The 21708-nt window shown below is 43.9% G+C and overlaps 1 protein-coding gene and 1 long non-coding RNA gene across 2 annotated transcripts in view; one reads left to right on the top strand and one right to left on the bottom strand.

The window, feature by feature from the left end:
• The window catches only part of SHCBP1L (SHC binding and spindle associated 1 like), a 1483415-nt gene that overhangs the window by 574235 nt on the left and 887472 nt on the right, over positions 1–21708 (bottom strand). The window lies entirely within an intron of this gene.
• The window catches only part of LOC144754913 (uncharacterized), a 125617-nt gene continuing 111789 nt past the window's right edge, over positions 7881–21708 (top strand). Inside the window, exon 1 of the long non-coding RNA XR_013594793.1 lies at positions 7881–8629. This is a non-coding gene — a long non-coding RNA (uncharacterized LOC144754913). The remainder of the gene's footprint in view (positions 8630–21708) is intronic.

Below are 21708 nucleotides of genomic sequence, written 5' to 3'. Positions count from 1 at the left end.
ACAATGCCGTCCAGTGAATAAATTCTGGAGGACAGAGTTGTTAACCCATTGTCCACTACAGACAGTGATTTTTCCAAATTAATACGATCAATTACTCGTATTTTTTCAGCAGTTTCAATTTGCATTACTTTCCAAGCCTCGTTGTAAGCTGCGTATATACCGGCCTGTATGAAACGTTTTTGACGCTGTTTGCGAGGTCCCAATATGAAATCTCGCAAGTCAGCACCTTCTTTAAGTAAAGTTAAGTGTTGCTTAATTTCCTGTAGTGTGGATCTCTGTAGCCATTCGAGGCATAGCTTTCGTACACTGTATGTTGTAACTATCCCTGGATGTTGTCTTTGGGAATATCTTGGGTCTGGCCTGGTTTGTTTGAACCCCTGTGTTTTGTTCAGGAATCTATCTTGACAGTTATTAGTGTCTGTGGGCCAGATCAACCATTTTCTCCAATCAGGATTTGTTCTGTTTTGGTGTAAAATATAGGATACGTCTATCTCCACATCTGTAGTGCTATTACTATCAGGTATGGGCTTTGGAATAGACGGTTTGTTTAAGTCTTTTATCTTGGCTAAGCCAAGACAGGTTGTTTGTTGAATGGTGTCATTCAGGAACATTATCTGTTCTGGGATCATGCAGGCTCTAAACAATGATTCTAGACCTTGTACCTGCCAATCTTTTGTACCCCAGATGGTTTTTGTCTCAATGTTCTTTTTCCAAAATTCAAAACCAAATGTAGACATTTTGTCATAAAATTTTTCAGAATAAATCAATTTAGTATTTGTCACCATGTTTTTCATTCCTGTCTTATTTAACATCTTAAAATAAAACATTTCTGGATCTGTGTTGTTAAACCCTGAGAAGTATTGGAATTTCTCATAAAATGTTTTCGAGCTGCCTTTTGGCGGTGTTGGGCAATGTCCCATTGATTATAAGTAAAAACATTTCTAGGATTAGCAGATTTATGCAAATAGTGATGACCATAGTGGTTAAAGCAGTACATTTCTTCATAGTTCGTTGAACCCTGCAAATAGTCATGTTCTGTGAATTTTGCTGACATTTCTAAATCTGACATCATATTATTAATATTTTCAAAGTCCCAATCATCAGAGAAAGTACTTGGTGTCACAAAGTCACTTAAGGAAACCTTGAACTGATGTGGATATTTCAAGAGTTCCACTGGGCCATAGATTTCGTAATCCGTTTTGTCCCATGCTACACCCCCAGGTATAGGATTGGCTGTGATGTTCACTGATGACAGTTCTCTTTTTTCAATGTGAGAAGATCTGTGAGGCTATAGGGCCAAGTTGATGTTCTGACTTGCTGTGTCCATTGTACTATATTTTCCATTAATAAATCTACCCAAACATAAAATCATGATGAGCCAAAGTAGAATGAAAAGTATACCTAACACAATCCATAATTCAATCCATGGTGAAATCAGATATGTTTCTTTCAGTTGATGAAATAGTTCAGTCAATTTTTCTTTCAAAGTTTTTGTTGCTGGCGTTCCTTCATGGTCACTTGGTTCATCCGAAAAGTCATCGAAATTGATGAAGTAGCCAGATGCAGTTCTGTCAATTGTTGGAATTGCTTCCGGATTTTCATTAATCGTTGGATATGTATGTTCAGAGGCTACATCATTGTAGACTGGTGTTTCTTGACGAACTGTTGCAATTTGGGTTTCAAGAGGCACAAGTTCCATGGCTTTGTTGCATAGTCCTTTTTTATTCACTGCAGGTTTATCAAACGTGATTAGTCTCTCAGTATGAACGTCTTGGATTGTAGAAAGGTTTGATCTTCTGCTACTTCTTGGGAGTCCACTGGGCCTATTACTTATTATTGGCCACATGATTGTGGTTTTACCAGGTCGATTGATACACCTCTGTTCTCCTTTTTACCAGCAAGGGGCGGTAGTACTACTGATCTTGTTTCGCTGACAGCTAAGACAGGTACTGCTTTTCTGTAAGAAGGCCCAAATTCCTTCTTCACCGCGATCTTTTCTCTGACCAGATCCCCAATCTTTGGAATCCAGACAGGTCTTGCTAGGACAGGTGGTTTTTCTTCAGTGGCCGTTGGCTTTAGCTTTATGTTACTTAGACTTCTTGTTTCATTTAAGTCCTGTAAAACAGCCAAACGATCTTTGATATCAAAGGATTTTTCTTTCACCACTGAAGTCTGACAATCGAAATCCTGGATTATCATTCTAGTACCGAACAAAAGTTCGTATGGAGTGATACCTCTTAGAGAATTTCTTGGCAGATTATTAAGACTACGTTGGACACTTGTTAGATGTTTGACCCACCCATCACCCGAACCTAATACCCTCGCTGCTATAGATTGCTTTATGTCACGTTTTTTTCTCTCCACTACCGCATTTCCCTCGGGATGGAATGGACTAGAGTACCACAATGCAATGCCCATGCTGGTCATGGCCTCCTTGTAAACTCGAGAGCTAAACCCAGGACCCTGGCCAGAATGTAGCATGCTAATTGCGTATGTGCCGATAAAGACTCGCAAATCTTTTATAACAGTTCTGGCGTCAGCCGAGCGCTGGGGTCTCATCTAAATGAATCTCGTCTTAATAATTATGGGATCGCCTTTTTCCATCTGGATTTTTGCGTATAGATAGCCTAATGCTTTCTTATAGAGGTGTCCGAGCTGGTGTCTGGTCCGGTTCACAACTGTGATCTCTATTGCAGTCCTGACCATTCGTTGCAAAGTTGTAAATTTGCACGCTCATCCCCGGTCACCAGTATTGTGATTGTAATTCTATAAGAGATTTCAAGATATATTGGTGCCTCAGACCCATTCCCATGTGTGCTTCTTGAATCAAGTAAGCCCTCCAGTTTGTGTTTGGAATTACTCTATCCCCCACTCCAGGGATTTGAGCAAAAGCAACGGAGTTCGCATCAATTATGTATTTATTTCCGAGTGGATAATTTAGAGGTAACGCCACACAGTTGCCTTCCATTGAGGCTTTTACTGCTAGTAGCGTTTCACCGTCTGTTTTTTAGTACGCTTTTTTGTAGCTACGGAAGCCGGTTTGACAGCTGCCGCGGTGGCTTTGTTAGCCAATTAATTCCCCGCAACGTGAACGCCATCACGTTGATGACTCAGTGTATGTATCACGTGAGTCTTTTGTAGTTCTTTCTGTAAAAGAACTACTTGTTCCCAAAGTTTTTTATGCTTTATTGTGGCACCTGTCTCATCTTTGTAACCATTTTTGATCCAAGTCTGCATGTCATTATTGTAAGACTGGACGCAGTAATGCGAATCGCACACCATTAGTGTGGGAAATTCGCGATCTGCATTTTCAAGCGCCATCTTTAAAGATCTTATTTCAGCTCGCTGAGCTGTACAGTTTCTGAGTGATTCAGTTTTAGTGACCATCGGTCTAAATTTTACCTAAGCGCCAGCGACCTTTAACAATCGTGCATGCTGCATTGTAAACTTGTTTTCCCACAACGTAGTGTTGTGCAAATCTGTCCGTGTATATTACACACGAGTATTGTTCGAGAGGCAGAATTTCGGTCGGCAGAGGACATTCATTTTCGTATTCTAGATCTTCTAGTCTTTTCATTTTTGGATCAAATGCGTGTTTCACGTCTTCTGCAGTAAGATAACTTTCCCATTGTATCCATTTTGGATCTAATGCCACTGCATTTGGAATGCGTGGTCTCGTTACTGCCTCAAGGGCTGATACTGTTGTTAAAACAGATATGCTTTTGCCTTGGGCTCTTTCTTTTGCTACAGTAGTTTGAACCGCAGTCAGAATTTTTTCCGTAGAACTGAATTTCATTTCAGCTTGTGTGTACAAGTGTGATTTGTAAGCTATAGGTACCGTTTCTCCCTCATTAGAGGTCAGGTATGTGAATCCGCATCTTCCTGGGATGACTCTGATTACAAGGTTGCGTTCGTTTGCGCGTGTTTGCAGTTTTGTTTTAGTTAACATGTCTGTTTGTAATGTTTGTAAAATCTCTGTGTGTTTCTGAGTCCAATTAATTGGTTTAAAATCAGGTTTTATTAATTCATAGAGAGGTTTAACCCTCTCTGCATAATTTAGAATGTATGTTCTTCCGAAATTCAGGAAACCTAGAATTGATTGTAAGTTTTTCAGCGTTTTTGGAGCTTGGAGTACTGCGCACTTCTCTAAGAAGTTGTCTGCTAGGCTTTTGGCTTTACTTGATCATTCATATCCTAAAAACAGGACAGTTAGATGGGCAATTCGTGACTTAAAGTTGAATTTATACCCTTCAGATGCGAACCCAAGTATGATGGTGTTCACTCTTTTCAAGTGTGTCTCCAGGTTGTCGTCTGTAAGATAGATGTCATCGACATAGGATAATGCCTCATCATCATACATTTGTAGTAACTCTTTTACCCTGGCTGAGAATAATCCTAGGCTATTCTTGAATCCCTGTGGGAGACGGCAACATTGTTTTTGTGCCCCCATACAGGAGAAAGCAGTCAAATACCTGCTTTCTGGTGCAATGTTTTGACAAAAGAAGCCTTTTGAGATATCTAATGTCGTTTTATATTTTTTTGCGCACAATGTTATTCATTAGTGCTACACTGTGTGAGTTTTGTACTGCAAAAGTTTTGTAGCATGAGTTTAGGTGTCTGTAGTCCAAAACTAGACGATATGAATCGTCTGGCTTGGAGACAGGAAACAAAGGATTGTTCATTTGTGAGGTGCATGTTTCAATCACCCCCTGATATTTAAGTTGATCTAAGATTTCCCTGACTTGTTTTTTAGCTTCTTGCTTAACAGGATACTGCCTTTGTGCAGTGGGTTGATTTTTTAACTGAATTTTGTGGTGAGGGGAATCCTCATCCCATCCTACATGATTTTTATATAATGCAGGTGCTTGGGCAACTGCCCATTTTCTAGCAAATGTGTATTTTTTATGAATTGGAATGTGATTTGAGAAGGCAGGCATAATCATTTCTTCGCCATGTGGGCACTCCCTGACAAACTCTGGTGGCCAGTCTTTTTCTGCTAGAAGGATATCATAGCCTTTCGAAAGGTTATCCCAAAAGAGACCCTTTATTTTCCTAGTTTTGACACCCTATATACGTAATGTTATTTCATATAATTTATGGGGTATGCTAACTCTGGTGTCTGCAGTTTCCACCTGAATGTATTCATTCGTGTCCACTGTCTCCAGAAGATTCATCAGGATCTTGAGAGCTATGGTCACTTCTGCTGCGCTGTCTAGCATTGTCTGGGCCCACTCTCCGTTTTTCAGTTGTGTCCTCAGAATCCTCGGCATGTTTTATTTTAATACTAGCTACCTTCTTTTTGGGAAATTGTAATTTTTTACTTTGATGAGCAGGTTCCTTGTCTTTGGACTTGACGTGCTCTTCTTTGTGTTCTGACCGTCCTCTTCTTTCCGATTTCTGTGAGGAAGTCTGAAAAGATCGAGAGGGACGTGTATCATTATCTTGATATCTGTCAGGTTTTCTTAATTTATCCCTATCTCTAAGGTTGTATCTTTTCTCAGAGGGCTCCCTGTGGGGAGACTTGCTTCCTCGTTCTGGAGATCTATCTCTCCGTTGAGGAGACCTTCCTCTGGACTGAAACTGTTTTTCTCTGGGAGTAGTTTGTTTATTACCCTCCCTCTTCTTTTTTTTGAAGTATTGAGATTATTTGTAATAAATGTTTTATTAGGATTTTCAGTTAGTTGGGGCTTTAGTGGTTTCCCACCCAAACTATCTCAACCTAATCCTTTATAGGATTTTTCTATGATTCTGGCAAGTTCAAAAGGTTGTTCTGCTATATCTGTTTCTTTCAATTTTTGGCGGCAAGTTATACCGTCAAGTGTTAATTCAACCAATTCTCTATATGCTTTTGTAATTCCTGTAGCCGAACAAAAAGTTCTTTGCTAGACATTTTTTCAATGTCAGGATGTGGTGTATAGCTGGCTAGAACCGGCCATGTGGCTCCTGGTCTACCTAGTGGACCGGGCCTGGTTATGTGATTTTGATGTTTTAGGGCGCCATTAAACCAGAGCAGGTGCTCTTGGTATGTTAGTGGAATTTCAACGTCCTCGAAAGGAGCGTATTCATCTGGAGATTCCTCTATTTTGTAATAGTGGAAAACTTGTGTCACAGCGTGTGCTGCCGGAAAATGTATCCATGAATAGAATACCTCTGTCTGCCGATATTCATGGGCCTCTACCACAAATATGACTGTACCACCTCTTGGTGATAGTCCATTTTCTTTAAGTTTAAGAGTTATAGTTTACCGGAATGATTATAACATTCGGGTCTTCATTTTGGAGACTTGTGTCATCCGCTAAAAGTTGAGCTGCTATTCTAGCTTTCTCTCTTTCATCGTCACTTTCCACCATTTTTACTGACAGAAAGTTTTTGTTGCAGAGCAAGTTTCAAGGAAACAAAGATTAGGTGCACAATATTTTGGAACACTGTATCCTTCAACGTTGACTAAACCAAAAACTAATACATAGGATTCTCATCCTACTAAGTTCTGGGGGATATTAACCTTTTACCCACTCCAGACGTCTATTGGAGTTTTTACGGGAAAAAGGGGTCTGTGTGAAAAGCACGACTGAGTTACTCTAGTATCTAGCGTTAGATTATCGCCTTACCAAACGTTTGGGCGCCATGTAGTGTAGTTCCTATATTCCCAATAGGCTCTGCGCATTGGAATAACATAAACGATAGTTTAGACGTAGGACTGAGGTCGACTAGGTCTCTATTGAATATGTTAGACTTAATTATGAATGCCAGCTAGCTCAGAGGTCACTAGAAACTTACTCGAGTAAACAGGAAGGAGTTAACTATCCTGAATAGACAAGAAGGGATTAGCTTCTGACAACCACATTAACATGACAACTTTGCTCCCTCCAGAATAAGGAGTATATCTCCAGAGTCGTGTGAAAACAATAGACAGCTATTTCACTCAGTCAATCGTGCATGCTTAGTTTCACCAGAGTGCAGAGAAATAGAGAGACGGGCGTTTTCAATAAAAGTTGTTATTTATTGAGCAGTCCTCTTTCTTGTGCAAGAGAAGTGAATTGCAACAATTTCAATACTTGTCATAAAGTAAAGTGCGTACAGTAAAAGGAGTATTATGAAATAATACTGTAAAAGCATTTATATGGTTTCTGAGCCATATGATACTTAAAACAGATAAAATACAAACAATGATAAAAGTTGACTAAACGTGCTCAACTGGTGTTTCTAAAATACGCCTACCCCGGTGTACCTGACCTAAGCCTAATACGTGGGAAGGAGTAAGTAAGTTAAGATAGTTTTGCCAAGAATCTGCATCAAGAATTCTCTTTAGGATCTAATCAGCTCCGTACCTTGGTTATAGAATGAAGGAGGTCTTGTATCTCGTTCTCAGGACTTGATCTCCCAGAAACCCGCAAGGGTGACTGGAAACACTGGAGCTGGATTTCTCGGCAGGAGAAAAGACAGCGTCTCTCTCAGTGCGTCAATGGGAGGGTCGGCTTCCTTCGGCTCTCGCATCAGCTGGGCTTCGGGCAAGTAGATAGCAGCTCTGCTCCAAACCACCGTGTGTTTGCTTAAGGCAACGTTGGTATATTTATACCTGGAAGGTGCCGTGTTTGACGTAAGGTTGGACATAAGACGTCACTAAGAACTTACAGTTCTTTCTGGACTCCAGGAGTTCTTGTTCAAATCAAAACAAAAGCAGGGGGATTTCCTGGGCGGCTGAGAAAAATAACCATAATGGGACCGGTTACTGGCTAATCAGCCATTATCATCCAGGTTAGCTTGAGTGCAGTGCCAAAGTGAGCAAGGTACCCACGTCTGCCAACTTAGGGCAATCAAAGGGCACAGGGTCAGTCTGATTTGCATATGGCCATGTCTGAACTGGATTGGTGAAGTGCGCTAAACAATGATGATGGATTAATTCAAGATCAGTTGACTGGGGGTGAGTGTTAGATTTGCGCATGCGCTCTGTCCGTCATCCCCTTTGGTATCACCTGGAAGGGCAGTTCTGCTTTTTTTTTTTTAGGGCCACTAGGGCACCAGGGTTTATTTTTATTTTGGTGATCCGCCCCATGGTCATGGTTCGTTCCCCTTCCTTTATGGGAGGATGATTGTGGCCTTTTCTGCCCTCTTTGAGTGGCAGAGTAGCAGTCCCATCTGTTCCAAAGGGGGGCAGAAGCCAGTAGACACCAGAATTTTTAAAAATGTTGTCTTTTTGGGGGTGGCCTCGAAGGGCAAGGGTTGCTCCCCTATTGATGTTATACTGTTAGGCCCACCTACCCCTTAACTTGGCATGTTGGACTAGTGTATTTTTTGTGTATGTGAAGCTAATGTTTTTTTTCTTCTTATTAAAGGTAGTCTAAAGCTTTTGATTCCTGTTTGCGGTTTCGACAGTGGTTGTTCTGCAGTTTTGTGTATTTGCATTTTTGTAGGTAAGACAATTATTTTTGTTGTATGTACTCCAAATGAGTAATATTGTGGTGTCTTAGTGGCATTTAGTTATAAGTGGTGTCTTAGTGGCATTTAGTTAGTGTTTTGAGAATGAACATTTTTGTGATGTGTTTTGCATTGTCTTATGTCTATTTTTTTTCGCTTTCTTTTTTAGTGGGATATTGTTGATCCATACTGTGTCAGTGCAGACTACGTGGTGGTGAGTTTAGTTGCTTCTGGCAAGTGAGTGGTATTGTTTTGCACTGTGTAGTTATTTTTGATGAAGGTGAATTTTGTTCATTGTTTATTTCACATAGTGATTGTAGTTGTTGACTTGTGTGTCAAGTTACCTTTGTTAGTAATCATTATGGCTAGCCGTAGAATGACTGCTCAGCAGGTGGTAGGTATGCTTCTTGTATGCTTCTTGAATCTTCCTCTGAGCCGGATTATGACACTGACAGTGCTACTGAGGGAGAGGAGGGAGGGGAAGATTCTGGCAGTGAGTTTTCTCTCCACATGGAATCATCGGATGATGAAGATACTCTCAGTGCAGATGAAGGGCCTGTGTTAGAGGAGGACACTGCTGTGCCGATGGTGCAAGAGGCAGCTGGATTGCAGCCTGAGGCTGCTAGTCTTCCTACTGGAAGTGTTGGACTCTGGGTTGATCCTAACATGGTGCAGCCGGTGTTGCCTGCCTTTAGCGGTGATGCAGGGTGTAGAGTGGATTGTGAAAACTTTTTGCCTATACAGTATTTTCAGTTATTTATGGATGATGTGTTTTTGGGTGAGATTGTTGAGCAGACTAATTTGTATGCTGAACAGTTTTTGAGGGTCAACAGTGACAAACTTAGGCCCCACTCTAGAGCTACCCGGTGGACTCCCACAAATCTGGAAGAGCTGAAGACGTTTTTGGGATTGACTTTATTGGTGGGTTTGTTAAAGAAGACGAACCTGGCTTCATATTGGTCTACCAGTCCTTTGATGGCAACAGCCATATTTCCAGCTGTTATGACTCGTGATCGGTATTTACTTTTGCTACGCATGTTGCATTTTGTGGATAATTCTGAGGCGTTGCCATGTAGTCACCCTGACTGTGACCGTCTTTTTAAGATTCGGCCTGTTCTTGATCACTTTGTTGATTGACATTCCTGGGAAAGAAATTTCTATTGATGAGTCTTTGGTTTTGTTCAAGGGTTGTGTGGTTTTTAGGCAGTACATCCCTAGCAAGAGGGCACGCTATGGAATTAAACTGTATATGTTGCCTGAGAGTAAGACAGGGTATGTTTTTAATTTTCATGCGTACACTGGTAGAGATTCCACTATTGACCCCCCTGGTTGTCCGTCCACTTTTGGAGTGACAGAGAAAATTGTGTGGGATCTTGCTAGAAGACTGTTCAACAGAGGCCACCATGTGTACCTTGATAACTTCTACACTGCTGTGCAATTGTTTAAGGAATTGTTTAAAGTGGACACTTTTGCATGTGGCACAATCCGCTCTAACCGCAAAGGTTTTCCAAAGGAGCTTGTTTGCAAGAAACTTCAGAGGGGTCAGTGCAGTTCCTTACGTTGTGGCGAACTACTAGCTGTGAAATGTATGGACAGGAGGGATGTGTACATGCTGAGTACCATCCATGATGAGAGTACTTCACCTCTGCCAGTTTGGGGTCAGTTTGCTGAAGTGCACAAACCTGTGTGCATTCTGGACTACAATAAGCACATGGGTGGTGTTGACAGAGTAGATCAGAGGTTGGAACCTTACACTGCTATTTGGAAGGCTTATGTTTGGTATAAGAAGTTGGCCATCCATTTTTTCAACTTAGCAACTTTCAATGCTTTTATTGTGTTCAAGGCGTGTTCTCCTGGGTCAAAGTTGACCTTTCTTCAGTTTCTGCACTCTGTGATATCTAGCCTTGTTGTTTGGAGCAAGTAAGTTTTCCTAGATTTGGAGTGGTGGAGGATGTGGCTCGATTGAAAGATCGCCACTTTCCTGATTACATTCCTCCCACATCTATAAAAGACTTTCCCACTAGGAGATGTAGAGTCTGCTGGCGAAGAGGTTTGCGGAAGGAGACTCGTCTTTACTGCCCTGGGTGTCCTTCTAACCCTGGGCTGTGTGTGCCTGCTTGTTAAGGAGCTTACAACACACAAAAGAATTATCCATGAGTGGTAAAATGTACTGCCAGGTCTGTGTTTTTTAAATAATTTGTATTCTTTTTTAAGGTTGGCATTTGTGCAATGTTTTTAGTTATAGATTTTGTGTTACTAGATTTTTATCTATTTGCAATTATTTTGTTTGTTTTGTTAAAAAAAATCAAAATGTGATGGCGGTGTGCGTAGGCTGGCGGTGTGGGCAGAGTGGTGCTTGGCTGGCGGTGTGCGTGGCGTGGCGCTTGGCTGTCGGTGTGCGTGGAGTGGCTTTTGGCTGGAGGTGTGCGTGGAGTGGTGATTGGCTGTCGGTGTGTGTGGAGTAGTGCTTGGCTGGAGGTGTGCGTGGAGTGGTGCTTGGCTGGCGGTGTGCGTGGAGTGACGCTTGGCTGGCGGTGTGTGGAGTGGTGTTTGGCTTGTGGTGTGCGTGGAGTTGTATTTGGCTGGCGGTGTGTGGAGTGGCGCTTGGCTGGCGGTGTGCGTGGAGTGGTGCTTGGCTGGTGGTGTGCGTGGAGTGGCGCTTGGCTGGTGGTGTGTGTGGAGTGGCGCTTGGCTGGTGGTGTGCGTGGAGTGGTACTTGGCTGTCTGTGCGCGGAGTGGTGCTTGGCTGGAGGTGTGCGTGGAGTGGTGCTTGGCTGGCGGTGTGCGTGGAGTGATGCTTGGCTGGCGGTGTGCGTGGAGTGGTGTTTGGCTGGAGGTGTGCGTGGAGTGGTATTTGGCTGGTGGTGTGTGTGGAGTGGCGCTTGGCTGGCGTTGTGCGTGGAGTGGTGCTTGGCTGGTGGTGTGCGTGGTGTGGCACTTGGCTGGTGGTGTGTGTGGAGTGGCGCTTGGCTGGTGGTGTGCGTGGAGTGGTACTTGGCTGTCTGTGCGGAGTGGTGCTTGGCTGGCGGTGTGTGTGGAGTGGCGCTTGGCTGTCGGTGTGCGTGGAGTGGTGCTTGGCTGGTGGTGTGTGTGGAGTGGCGCTTGGCTGGTGGTGTGTGTGGAGTGGTACTTGGCTGTCTGTGCGCGGAGTGGTGCTTGGCTGACGGTGTGTGTGGAGTGGCACTTGGCTGGCGGTGTGCGTGGAGTGGTACTTGGCTGGTGGTGTGCGTGGAGTGGCGCTTGGCTGGTGGTGTGCGTGGAGTGGTACTTGGCTGTCGGAGCGCGCGGAGTGGTGCTTGGCTGGCGGTGTGCATGGCCTGGTGCTTGGATGGTGGTGTGGGTGGACTGGCGCTCGGCTGGTGGTGTGTGAGTAGTTACTTTCTGTTGGTCACTACACACACTGCTAGTTGAGTGACACTCCACGCAGTCCATCATTTTGTGTAGTTGCAGTGTCAGGAATGTGGGCGTGTGAAAGTGATGGGCCCTTGAATGGCCCTGTCTGCTGGTGTGAGTGTTGTAATGTGATGGGTCCGCGGCTGGGGGTGTGAATGTTTTGTATGTGTCACACGTATGAAAGGTGTATGAATGGCCTGTAAAGAGGTTGGTGCCTTGACGTGGCTTTACAGCTCACGAGCTGTGAATCAGTGTTTCAGTTTCTCATACTTTCAATTATTCGCAGTGCATTTCATTTTTGTGAAATTACTTGTGAATACAATTGTATGTACTGAATCATCACTCACCCTCGTGCCAAATCCAACCAGTATGTGTGTGTGCTTGCGGATTAGATGGCTGTGCAGTAATATTTGTCTTTTTTCTCTTTCTGACGTAGGGTGTACCTTGGCCCTTTTTGTGAATGTTGTAATGTGTTGCTTTTCCTTCCGGATGGTGTCAATGGTCTGGTGTGTATGAGGTATGAAAGGTGCGTGAATGGTCTGTAAAATGGTTGGTGCCTTGTCGTGGCTTTACAGCTCACGAGTTGCGAGTCACTGGTTCGGTTTTTATGCATTTATTTATTGACAGAGCATTTCATTTCGTTGAAATATCTTGTTAATAAAATTTTATGTACTGAACCATCACTCGCCCTTGTGCCAAATCCAACCTGTATGTGTGTGTCTTTGAGGAATAGATAGCCGTGCTGGAATGTTTGACTTTTGAGTAACTCTGTTAAGGTGTACATTACAGCTATAAATAACTTAATAAATGTAGATATTATTGATAAACCATGGGAGTATATGATCATGTCTTTCTTGTTAATTCTATTGTTTTTTTTATCCACAATGTCCTGCAAACTTGAAAATGTCTGTCACAATTTCCATGCAATATTGTCCCAAGAATCTCACGCTCTCGAATTGAAAACTTAATTCAGTCAAAACAATTTGGTTTTGCAAGGGGGTTCCCATGAGTTTTTGGCCCGTGGCTCGGCGACCATCATTGGAAACTACCAAACCCAAACAGTTCTGAAAACTAGACACCCGGGGGAGTCCAGGGAGGTATGGCACACGTGGGTCCCCCAACGTTTTCCTACCCAGAATTCCCTGCAAACCTTAAAATTAGGTTAAAAAAAAAAGTTTTCCATACATTTTTGCGTGGGATCTCCGTGCCGGCACAAATGTCCTACCACCCAGCGTTCCCCTTGTTCTCCCGAGTAAAATGATACCTCACTTGTGTGGGTGGGCCAAAGGCCTGTGACTAGGATAACCCCAAAACTGTAGAATTCTCTGTGCTTAATTTGTCAATCCCGAACGCTCCAATTTCTTTAAAAAAAATGTTTGGCCTGTTCTGCTTTGGCCCACCCACACAAGTGAGGTATCATTTTATGGAAAAGTGTTTTTTTACCTAATTTTAAGGTTTACAGGGAATTCTGGGTAGGAATACGATGGGGGACCCACGCATGCCATACCTCCCTGGACTCCCCCGGGTGTCTAGTTTTCAGAACTGTTTGGGTTTTGTAGTTTCTAAAGATGGCCGACGAGCCCCGGGCCAAAAACTCAGGTGCCCCCCACCAAAAAATAAGGTAGTTTTGCTATAGTTAATTTTTAAGTCTCCACCGTACAATTTGGGCCTTTTCCTGTTGCAGCCACTATGCCTACCCACGCAAGTGAGGTACCATTTTTATCGGGAGATCTGGGGGAACGCTGGGTGGGAGGAAATTTGTGTGAGCCCAGTGATGCCACGCTTTCCCACACAAAAATGTGTGAAAAATCTGATTTTTTCAGCTAAAATCGAGGTTTACAAGGGATTCTGGGTAAAGGAACGTTGGAGGATCCACGCAAGCCATACCTCCTTGGAAGCCCCCGGGTGTCTACTTTTCAGAAATGTGTGGGTTTGGCAGGTTTCCCTAGATGGCCGTCTAGTACGGGGCCAAAAACCCAGGTAACCCCTCTTGCAAAAGCTGGTGGTTTTGCCTATGTCAAAACCACCAGCTTTTGCAAGAGGGGTTACCTGAGTCCCGGGCCAAAAACTCAGGTGCCCCCCACCAAAAAATAAGGTCGTTTTGCTATAGGTTATTTTTAAGTCTCCACCGTACGATTTGGGCCTTTTCCTGTTGCCGCCACTATGCCTACCCACGCAAGTGAGGTACCATTTTTATCGGGAGACCTGGGGAAACGCTGGTTGGGTGGAAATTTGTTGATCCACGCAGATTCCAGAACTTTACATCACAGAAATGTGAGGAAAATTCGTTTTTGTTGTCACTTTTTTAGCTTTGCAAGGGATTCTGGGTAACAGAACCTGGTGGGAGGCAGTCGAGTCACCCCATCCTGAATTCCCCTGCGTGTCTAGTTTTCAAAAATGTATAGGTTTTCTAGGTTTCCCTAGGTGCCGGCAGAGCTAGGGTTCAAAAACTTCAGGTAGGCACTTTGCCAAAAAAGGGCCAGTTTTTACTGCGAAATTGAGGTGCGACCACGTTGCGTTTTGCGCTTTTTCCTGTCGCAGGCACTAGGCAGACCCAGGCAAGTGAGGCACCATTTTTTCGGGAGACCTGGGAGAACGCGGGGTGGGTGGAAATTTGTTGATCTACGCAGATTCCGTACCTTTCCACCACAGAAATGTGAGGAAAATGCGTTTGTTTTGTCAATGTTTTAGCTTTGCAAGGGAATTTGGGTAACAGAACCTGCTGGGAGGCAGTCAAGTCACCCCATCCTGAATTCACCTGGGTGTCTAGTTTTAAAAAATGTATAGGTTTGCTAGGTTTCCCTAGGTGCCGGCAGAGCTAGGGTTCAAAAACAAAAGGTAGGCACTTTGCAAAAAAAGGGCCAGTTTTGACTGCGAAATTGAGGTGCGACCACGTTACGTTTTGCACTGTTTCCTGTCGCAGGCACTAGGCAGACCCAGGCAAGTGAGGTACCATTTTTTTCGGGAGACCTGGGGGAATGCGGGGTGGGTGGAAATTTGTGTTGATCCACGCAGATTCCAGAACTTTCCACCACAGAAATATGAGGAAAATAAATGCGTTTTCTTTGCCAATTTTTTTAATTTGCAAGGGATTCTGGGTAACAGAACCTGGTGGGAGGCAGTTGAGTCACCCCATCCTGAATTCCCCTGGGTGTCTAGTTTTCAAAAATGTATAGGTTTGCTAGGTTCCCCTAGGTGCCGGCAGAGCTAGGGTTCAAAAACTACAGGTAGGCACTTTGCCAAAAAAAGGCCAGTTTTGACTGAAAATTAAGGTGCGACAACGTTGCGTTTTGCGCCGTTTCCTGTCGCAGGCACTAGGCAGACCCAGGCAAATGAGGAACCATTTTTCTCAGGAGACCTGGGGTAACGCGGGGTGGGTAGAAATTTATTGATCCACGCAGATTCTAGAACTTTCCACCACAGAAATTTGAGGAAAATGCGTTTTTTTGGTCAATTTTTTAGCTTTGCAAGGGATTCTGGGTAACAGAACCTGGTGGGAGGCAGTCGAGTAACCCCATCCTGAATTTCCCTAGGTGTCTAGTTTTCAAAAATGTATAGGTTTGCTAGGTTTCCCTAGGTGCCGGCAGAGCTAGGGTTCAAAAACGAAAGGTAGGCACTTTGCCAAAACAGGGCCAGTTTTGACTGCGAAATTGAGGTGAGACCACGTTGCGTTTTGCGCTGTTTCCTGTCGCAGGCACTAGGCAGACCCAGGCAAGTGAGGTACCATTTTTCTCGGGAGACCAGGGGGAACGCTGGGTGGGTGGAAATTTGTTGATCCACGCACATTTCAGAACTTTCCACCACAGACATGTGAGGAAAATGCGTTTCTTTGGTCAGTATTATAGCTTTGCAAGGGATTCTGGGTAACAGAACCTGGTGGGAGGCAGTCGAATCACCCCATCATAAATTCCTCTGGGTGTCTAGACTTAAAAAATGTATAGGTTTGCTAGGTTTCCCTAGGTGCCGGCAGAGCTAGGTTTAAAAAACTACAGGTAGGCACTTTGCCAAAAAAGGGCCAGTTTTGACTGCAAAATTGAGGTGCAACCACGTTGCGTTTTGCGCCATTTCCTGTCGCAGGCACTAGGCAGACCCAGGCAAGTGCGGTACCAATTTTCTCGGAAGACCTGGGGGAACGCGGGGTGGGTGGAAATTTGTTGATCCACGAAGATTCCAGAACTTTCCACCACAGAAATGTGAGGAAAATGCGTTTTTTTGGTCAATGTTTTAGCTTTGCAAGGGATTCTGGGTAACAGAACCTGGTGGGAGGCAGTCGAGTCATCCCATTCTGAATTTCCCTGGGTGTCTAGTTTTCAAAAATGTATAGGTTTGCTAGGTTTCCCTTGGTGCCGGCAGAGCTAGGTTTCAAAACCGAAAGGTAGGCACTTTGCCAAAAAAGGGCCAGTTTTGACTGCGAAATTGAGGTGCGACCACGTTGCGTTTTGCGCTGTTTCCTGTCGCAGGCACTAGGCTGACCTAGGCAAGTGAGGTACCATTTTTCTCGGGAGACCTGGGGGAACACTGGGTGGGTGGAAAGTTGTTGATCCACGCAGATTTCAGAACTGTCCACCACAGAAATGTGAGGAAAATGCGTTTTTTTTGTAATTTGTTTAGCTTTGCAAGGGATTCTGGGTAACAGAACCTGGTGGGAGGCAGTTGAGTCACCCCATCCTGAATTCCCCTGGGTGTCTAGTTTTCAAAAATGTATAGGTTTGCTAGTTTTCCCTAGGTGCCGGCAGAGCGAGGGTTAAAAAACTACAGGTAGGCACTTTGCCAAAAAAGGGCCAGTTTTGACTGCGAAATTGAGGTGCGACCACGTTGCGTTTTGCGCCGTTTCCTGTCGCAGGCACTAGGCAGACCCATGCAAGTGAGGTACCATTTTTCTCATAATACTTTGAGGAACGCGGGGTGGGTGGAAATTTGTTGATCCACGCAGATTCCAGAACTTTCCACCACAGAAATGTGAGGAAAATGCATTTTTTTTCCAATTTTGTAGATTTGCAAGGGATTATGGGTATCAGAACCTGGTGGGAGGCAGTCGAGGCACCCCATCCTGAATTCCCCTAGGTGTCTAGTTTTCATAAATGTATAGGTTTGCTACGTTTCCCTAGGTCCCGGCAGAGCTAGGGTGCAAAAACTACAGCTAGGCACTTTGCCATAAAAGGGTCAATTTTTAACTGCAAAATTGAGGTGTGACCACGTTGCATTTTGCGCCGTTTCCTGTCGCAGGCACAAGGCCTACCCACACAAGTGAGGTACCGTTTTTATCTGGAGACTTAGGGTAATTCAGATTTGTAAATCAACTGTTTTTATCTATTGAGTTTTCATGCATTTCTCCCTTCACAACGAAAGACATTCTGTAAAAAAAAAATCATTTTGAAAAATGACCAATAATTCTCATGCTAGTATGACGATTCCCAATTTTGAAAATGTGCAAATATATACTGTTTCTAAACTCTATAATTTGTACCCAATTCAGAAATACATAGGTGTCTTTCATACCGATTTCTCCATGTATACATTTTCCAAGAATAAGTGCTCTATACCCGGTAAATAATAAAATACCATTGAAAGTTGCTGCTCAATTTTTGGCTCTGGGTTCGTCGGGTTCTTGGTGAAACTACAAGTCCTATATATCCCCACAACCAGGAAAGTCAAACGGATGTAACGGTATATTGCTTTCAAAGAGCTGTCAAAATTACAAGAAGGTACAGGTGAAAACGTTGAGACAAAAGGCTGTTTTTTTCAACTAATTTTCAATTATTCCAATATTTAACTGTTAGTTTCTATAAAGAAACCTTCATGGATTTAGACAAAGGACCCTTTTTTGAATTCAGAATTTTGTCTACTTTTCGAAAATGTATATCCTGCTTTCAAACTCATTTCTACCATTAACTGGAAGGAGGTTGAAAGCTCTAAAAATAGCAAAAATAGGCTATGTCCCAGAAAAATGCCAAAACTGTGTGAAAAATGTTGGTTCTCTGACAAAAGACTGTCATTCCCTAAAAGCTGAGAAAATGGAGATTTCAGCCCCACAAACCCTTTTTTGATAACATTTGCAGGGAAAAACCCAGAGGCTTTCATTTTCAGCCCGTTTTTCCCATTTTTCTCAAAAAAACAAACATTTTACTGTATTTTGCTTAATTTCTGGGACCCCTCCAAGGGAATCCACAAACCCTGGGCACCTTTAGAATCCACATCATGTTGGAAGAAAAGGACACAAATTTGGCGTGGATACCTTGTGTGGTCAAAAAGTTACAGGGGCCTAAGCGCGCACTACCCCAAATCGCCAAAAAAAGGCTTAGCACAGGAGGGGAAAAGGCCTAGCAGCGAAGGGGTTATGAATCGGTAAATAGAGATTCCCTACTTATGGCCCTTAGTCCTTTAAAAAAAAAAAAAGGACATAGATAGGCTATGTAAAACATGGCTCAGGGTCATTACAGCCCCAAGCATTATGTACATACTGTTTGATTGTGTCACCGTGGGACTCCCATGTCGAAGATGGGGAATGATTCAGGCATGTGAATCTATGAAAGATACCAATACTGGATAAGAAAACAAGTTACTTACCTGTAACTACGGTTATCCAGTATTGGTATCTTTCATAGATTCACATGCCCGAATCATTCCCCGTCGCCGAGGCGGGAGTCCCACGGTAAATAAGAAAGCAGTGCCAAAGGTAAATAACAGTAGTAGGCCCAAAAAAAAGGCCTGAGGCCTATATCTTAGTAGCCTATCTATGTCATTATGCTAAAAGAACCAAAAATTTGGTCACAACCAATCAGCTTTCAGCACCCTCTAGAACCCTCTCTGCAGAGCCACTTCTCCCCAGATTTTCGTTAGCACAAGTGGGAAATAAGTATCCCAAAACAGAGAACTGACTCTCCGGGGAGGAGGGTGGGTGCATGTGAATCTATGAAAGATACCAATACTGGATAACTGTAGTTACAGGTAAGTAACTTGCTTTCTTATCCAGTATTGGGGTATCTTTCATAGATTCACATGCCTAAATCAGAGTAGCAGTACAAAAGGGGGTGGTGATGGATGGACGGAGCATCTGAACCAATCAAACACTTACACCCAGTCAAAAGATCTGGAGTAGCAAGCAGTATACCAAGTATACAGTCGGTTGCAGATGGTGGGAGACTTGTGCTGATAAACTCCCAGTTGCATCCATTATTTGTTAACAGAGGCTTGAAAATGCAAACGTTCAAAGTTAAAACATGAGTTATAAGAACTAAAGAGACATGCATAGTATTTGTATTTGTATTTTGTATTTGTGGTATACTTATAGAGCGCAGACCTGTCACCCAAAGGGCATCCTGGCGCTTCGAACCGTAAGCCAGCAAAATACAGCAGCTTAGCCTGACCTTGGGAAGAGATAAGTTTTAGGGCTTTCCTAAAGGCTAGGAGGTCCTCAAGATTCCTCAGAGATATCGGCAGGGAATTCCAGAGCTTGGCCGCCGCTACTCTAAAGGATCGACCACCCATCCTTACTCCCTGGAAGCGCGGAACTACAAGTAGCCTTGAAGAAGAGGAGCGTAAGGCTCGGGATGGAAGGTACCAGGCGAACATCTTCCGCAAAGAGACCGGGCCAAGACCATGAATAGCCCTGAACACGATGCAAGCTGCTTTGTAATGCACGAGTAGATGGACCGGCAGCCAATGGAGTTCCTGTAGCGCTGCCGTGGATGAACTGTAGTAAGGGCGGGAGAGGGCGAGTTTGGCCGCTATGTTTTGCACCCTTTGTAGCTTACCCAGGAGTGTTATCGGGGCCTCCAGAAGTAGTCCGTTACAGTAGTCGAGACGACTTAAGATGGTACTCCGTACTACTTCTGGTCTGGCTTGCTCAGGAAGAAGGGGCAAGACTTTGCGCAGCATGCGGATCAGCATCATGCACGTCGAGATGACCTTGTTTACGTGCAGATCTAACTGTAAGTTGGGCCCAAAGCTGACACCCAAGTTGCGCGCTGATTGTGCAGCTGACACCGTCTCAGAAAAAGACGGGGGCCAAAAGTCGTCCGGGAGAATCCGAGGGATTCGATCATTGGAACAATATAGGACCTCTGTCTTAGTCCCATTAAACTGCAGCGAGTTCAATCGGAGCCATTCCGCTGTGGCCTGCATGCAGCGATGGAAAGTTTCCAAAGGGACTGCATCCTGTCCCTCCAGAGAAAAGACCAGCTGGGTATCATCCGCATCGTTGAATAGTAATGTCCATACATGGATATGTAAGCCTTATACACATATTATATATACAAAAGTACATATAAATATAAAGAACGTGTTATAATCGCATAACCTTATGTATATAATGAATAATGACAATCATAGATAATATTTAAAAAGCCAAAGGGTACCTGAAAAGGTGTCAAAGAAAAAGGTGGCGTAGGACAGCCTATCCAACTGCCGAATCCTCTTGACATGTAGACTGAAGGCAGTAATGTCTCGTGAAAGTGTGGACATTTTTCCATTTCGCAGCACAACATATTTTCCGGATTTACTCCAGCAAACAAAGCTGTCGACGTTGATACTGTTCTTGTCGAATGAGCTTTGACTTTCCTCTGCAAATGTTTGTTAGCCTTGTCATGCAGAAATGAATAGCAGATGCCAGCCATCTGGCTATTGTTGCCTTTGTTACAGCATTTCCAAGAGTTGCTTGACCATAAGCCACGAACAGCTGGTTGGATCGTCTGATAGCGTTCAACATCCAGCGAGTGTATTGCTCTTTCAGCTGGAGTGGATGGATCCGGAAAGAATGTTTTTAATCTTACCGGTTTGTTCAAGTGAAATTGTGTTGGTACCCTAGGAATTAACCTGGGATTTGTTCAAATGGTTACATAGTCCCAAGCAAAATGTAAAAAGGGGTTCATTTATAGTGAAAGCTTAGATTTTACTAACCCTTTTTTGCCGAGGTAAGAGCCAGTAAATGGGCAACCTTCCAAGTGAGGATTTTGAGATCAGCTTTATGGATCGGCTCAAGTGGACGCTTCATTAACTGCGCTAACAGTGCTGAGTTCCCACTCTGGAGGGGTGCTCGCACTGGAGGGAAGGCTCGGAAAAGTCCTTTCATAAATTGTTTGGCAAGTGAAGAAGAGCAGAGAAAAGGAAATTTTGAGCATTTCCTGAATCTGGAAAGAGCCGCAAGATGTACTTTGACCGATGAAAAAGTAAGCCCAGACTTGGCTAGAAAAAGCAGATAATGGAGAACTTGTTCTGCCGGAGCAGTAATTGAGTGAATATTATTCGCCTCACATCAACAGCAAAATCACTTCCATTTGAGGCGATAAGTCTTGACTGTGCTTTGGGCACGAGAATTGGCCAATATTTCACAACAGTCCTTTGAAATGTTGAGGTCCTTGAACTCTAAAAAATGAGAAGCTGTGCGTGCAAGTGCAGTGACTGTGGGTCCGGATGAACCACTTGGCCTCCGTCCCTTGACATCGTTGGCGTCGGCAGTAGACGAATGGGCTTGTCTGGAGACAATAGTAGAAGTTCCTGGAACCAATATTGTCTTGGCCAACGGGGTGCAATCAGAATTAGATGGCAACCTTCCAGCTTCATCTTGCGGAGCACCTCCGGAACCAATGGTATTGGAGGAAAAGCGTACGCACAAATCCCTGACCATTGCATGGACAGGGCATTCCCTCTTGATCTCTGTTGAGGGAACCTGCTGGCATATCGGCATTCCTTGTTCTCTCTCATTGCAAATAGATCCAGTGCTGGTTTGAACCAAGCTTGGAACACTGGGTTCGCCTGTTCCTTTTCCAGCTTCTATCGTGACAGTCCGACTGAGACGTGCTTAGGGTATTGTGGAGAGGCCTGACGTGTTCGGCTCCCAGGGCATATTGTGGAATGTGACGCCTTTCCACAATTCCTGAGCCTCTTGCCAGAGCGTAGCTG

Source organism: Lissotriton helveticus, chromosome 1_1, assembly GCF_964261635.1.
Source record: "Lissotriton helveticus chromosome 1_1, aLisHel1.1, whole genome shotgun sequence".
In the NCBI taxonomy this organism is placed as follows: domain Eukaryota; kingdom Metazoa; phylum Chordata; class Amphibia; order Caudata; family Salamandridae; genus Lissotriton; species Lissotriton helveticus.
Note: the sequence above shows the minus strand (reverse complement) of the source record. Positions and strands in the feature narration are given on the sequence as shown.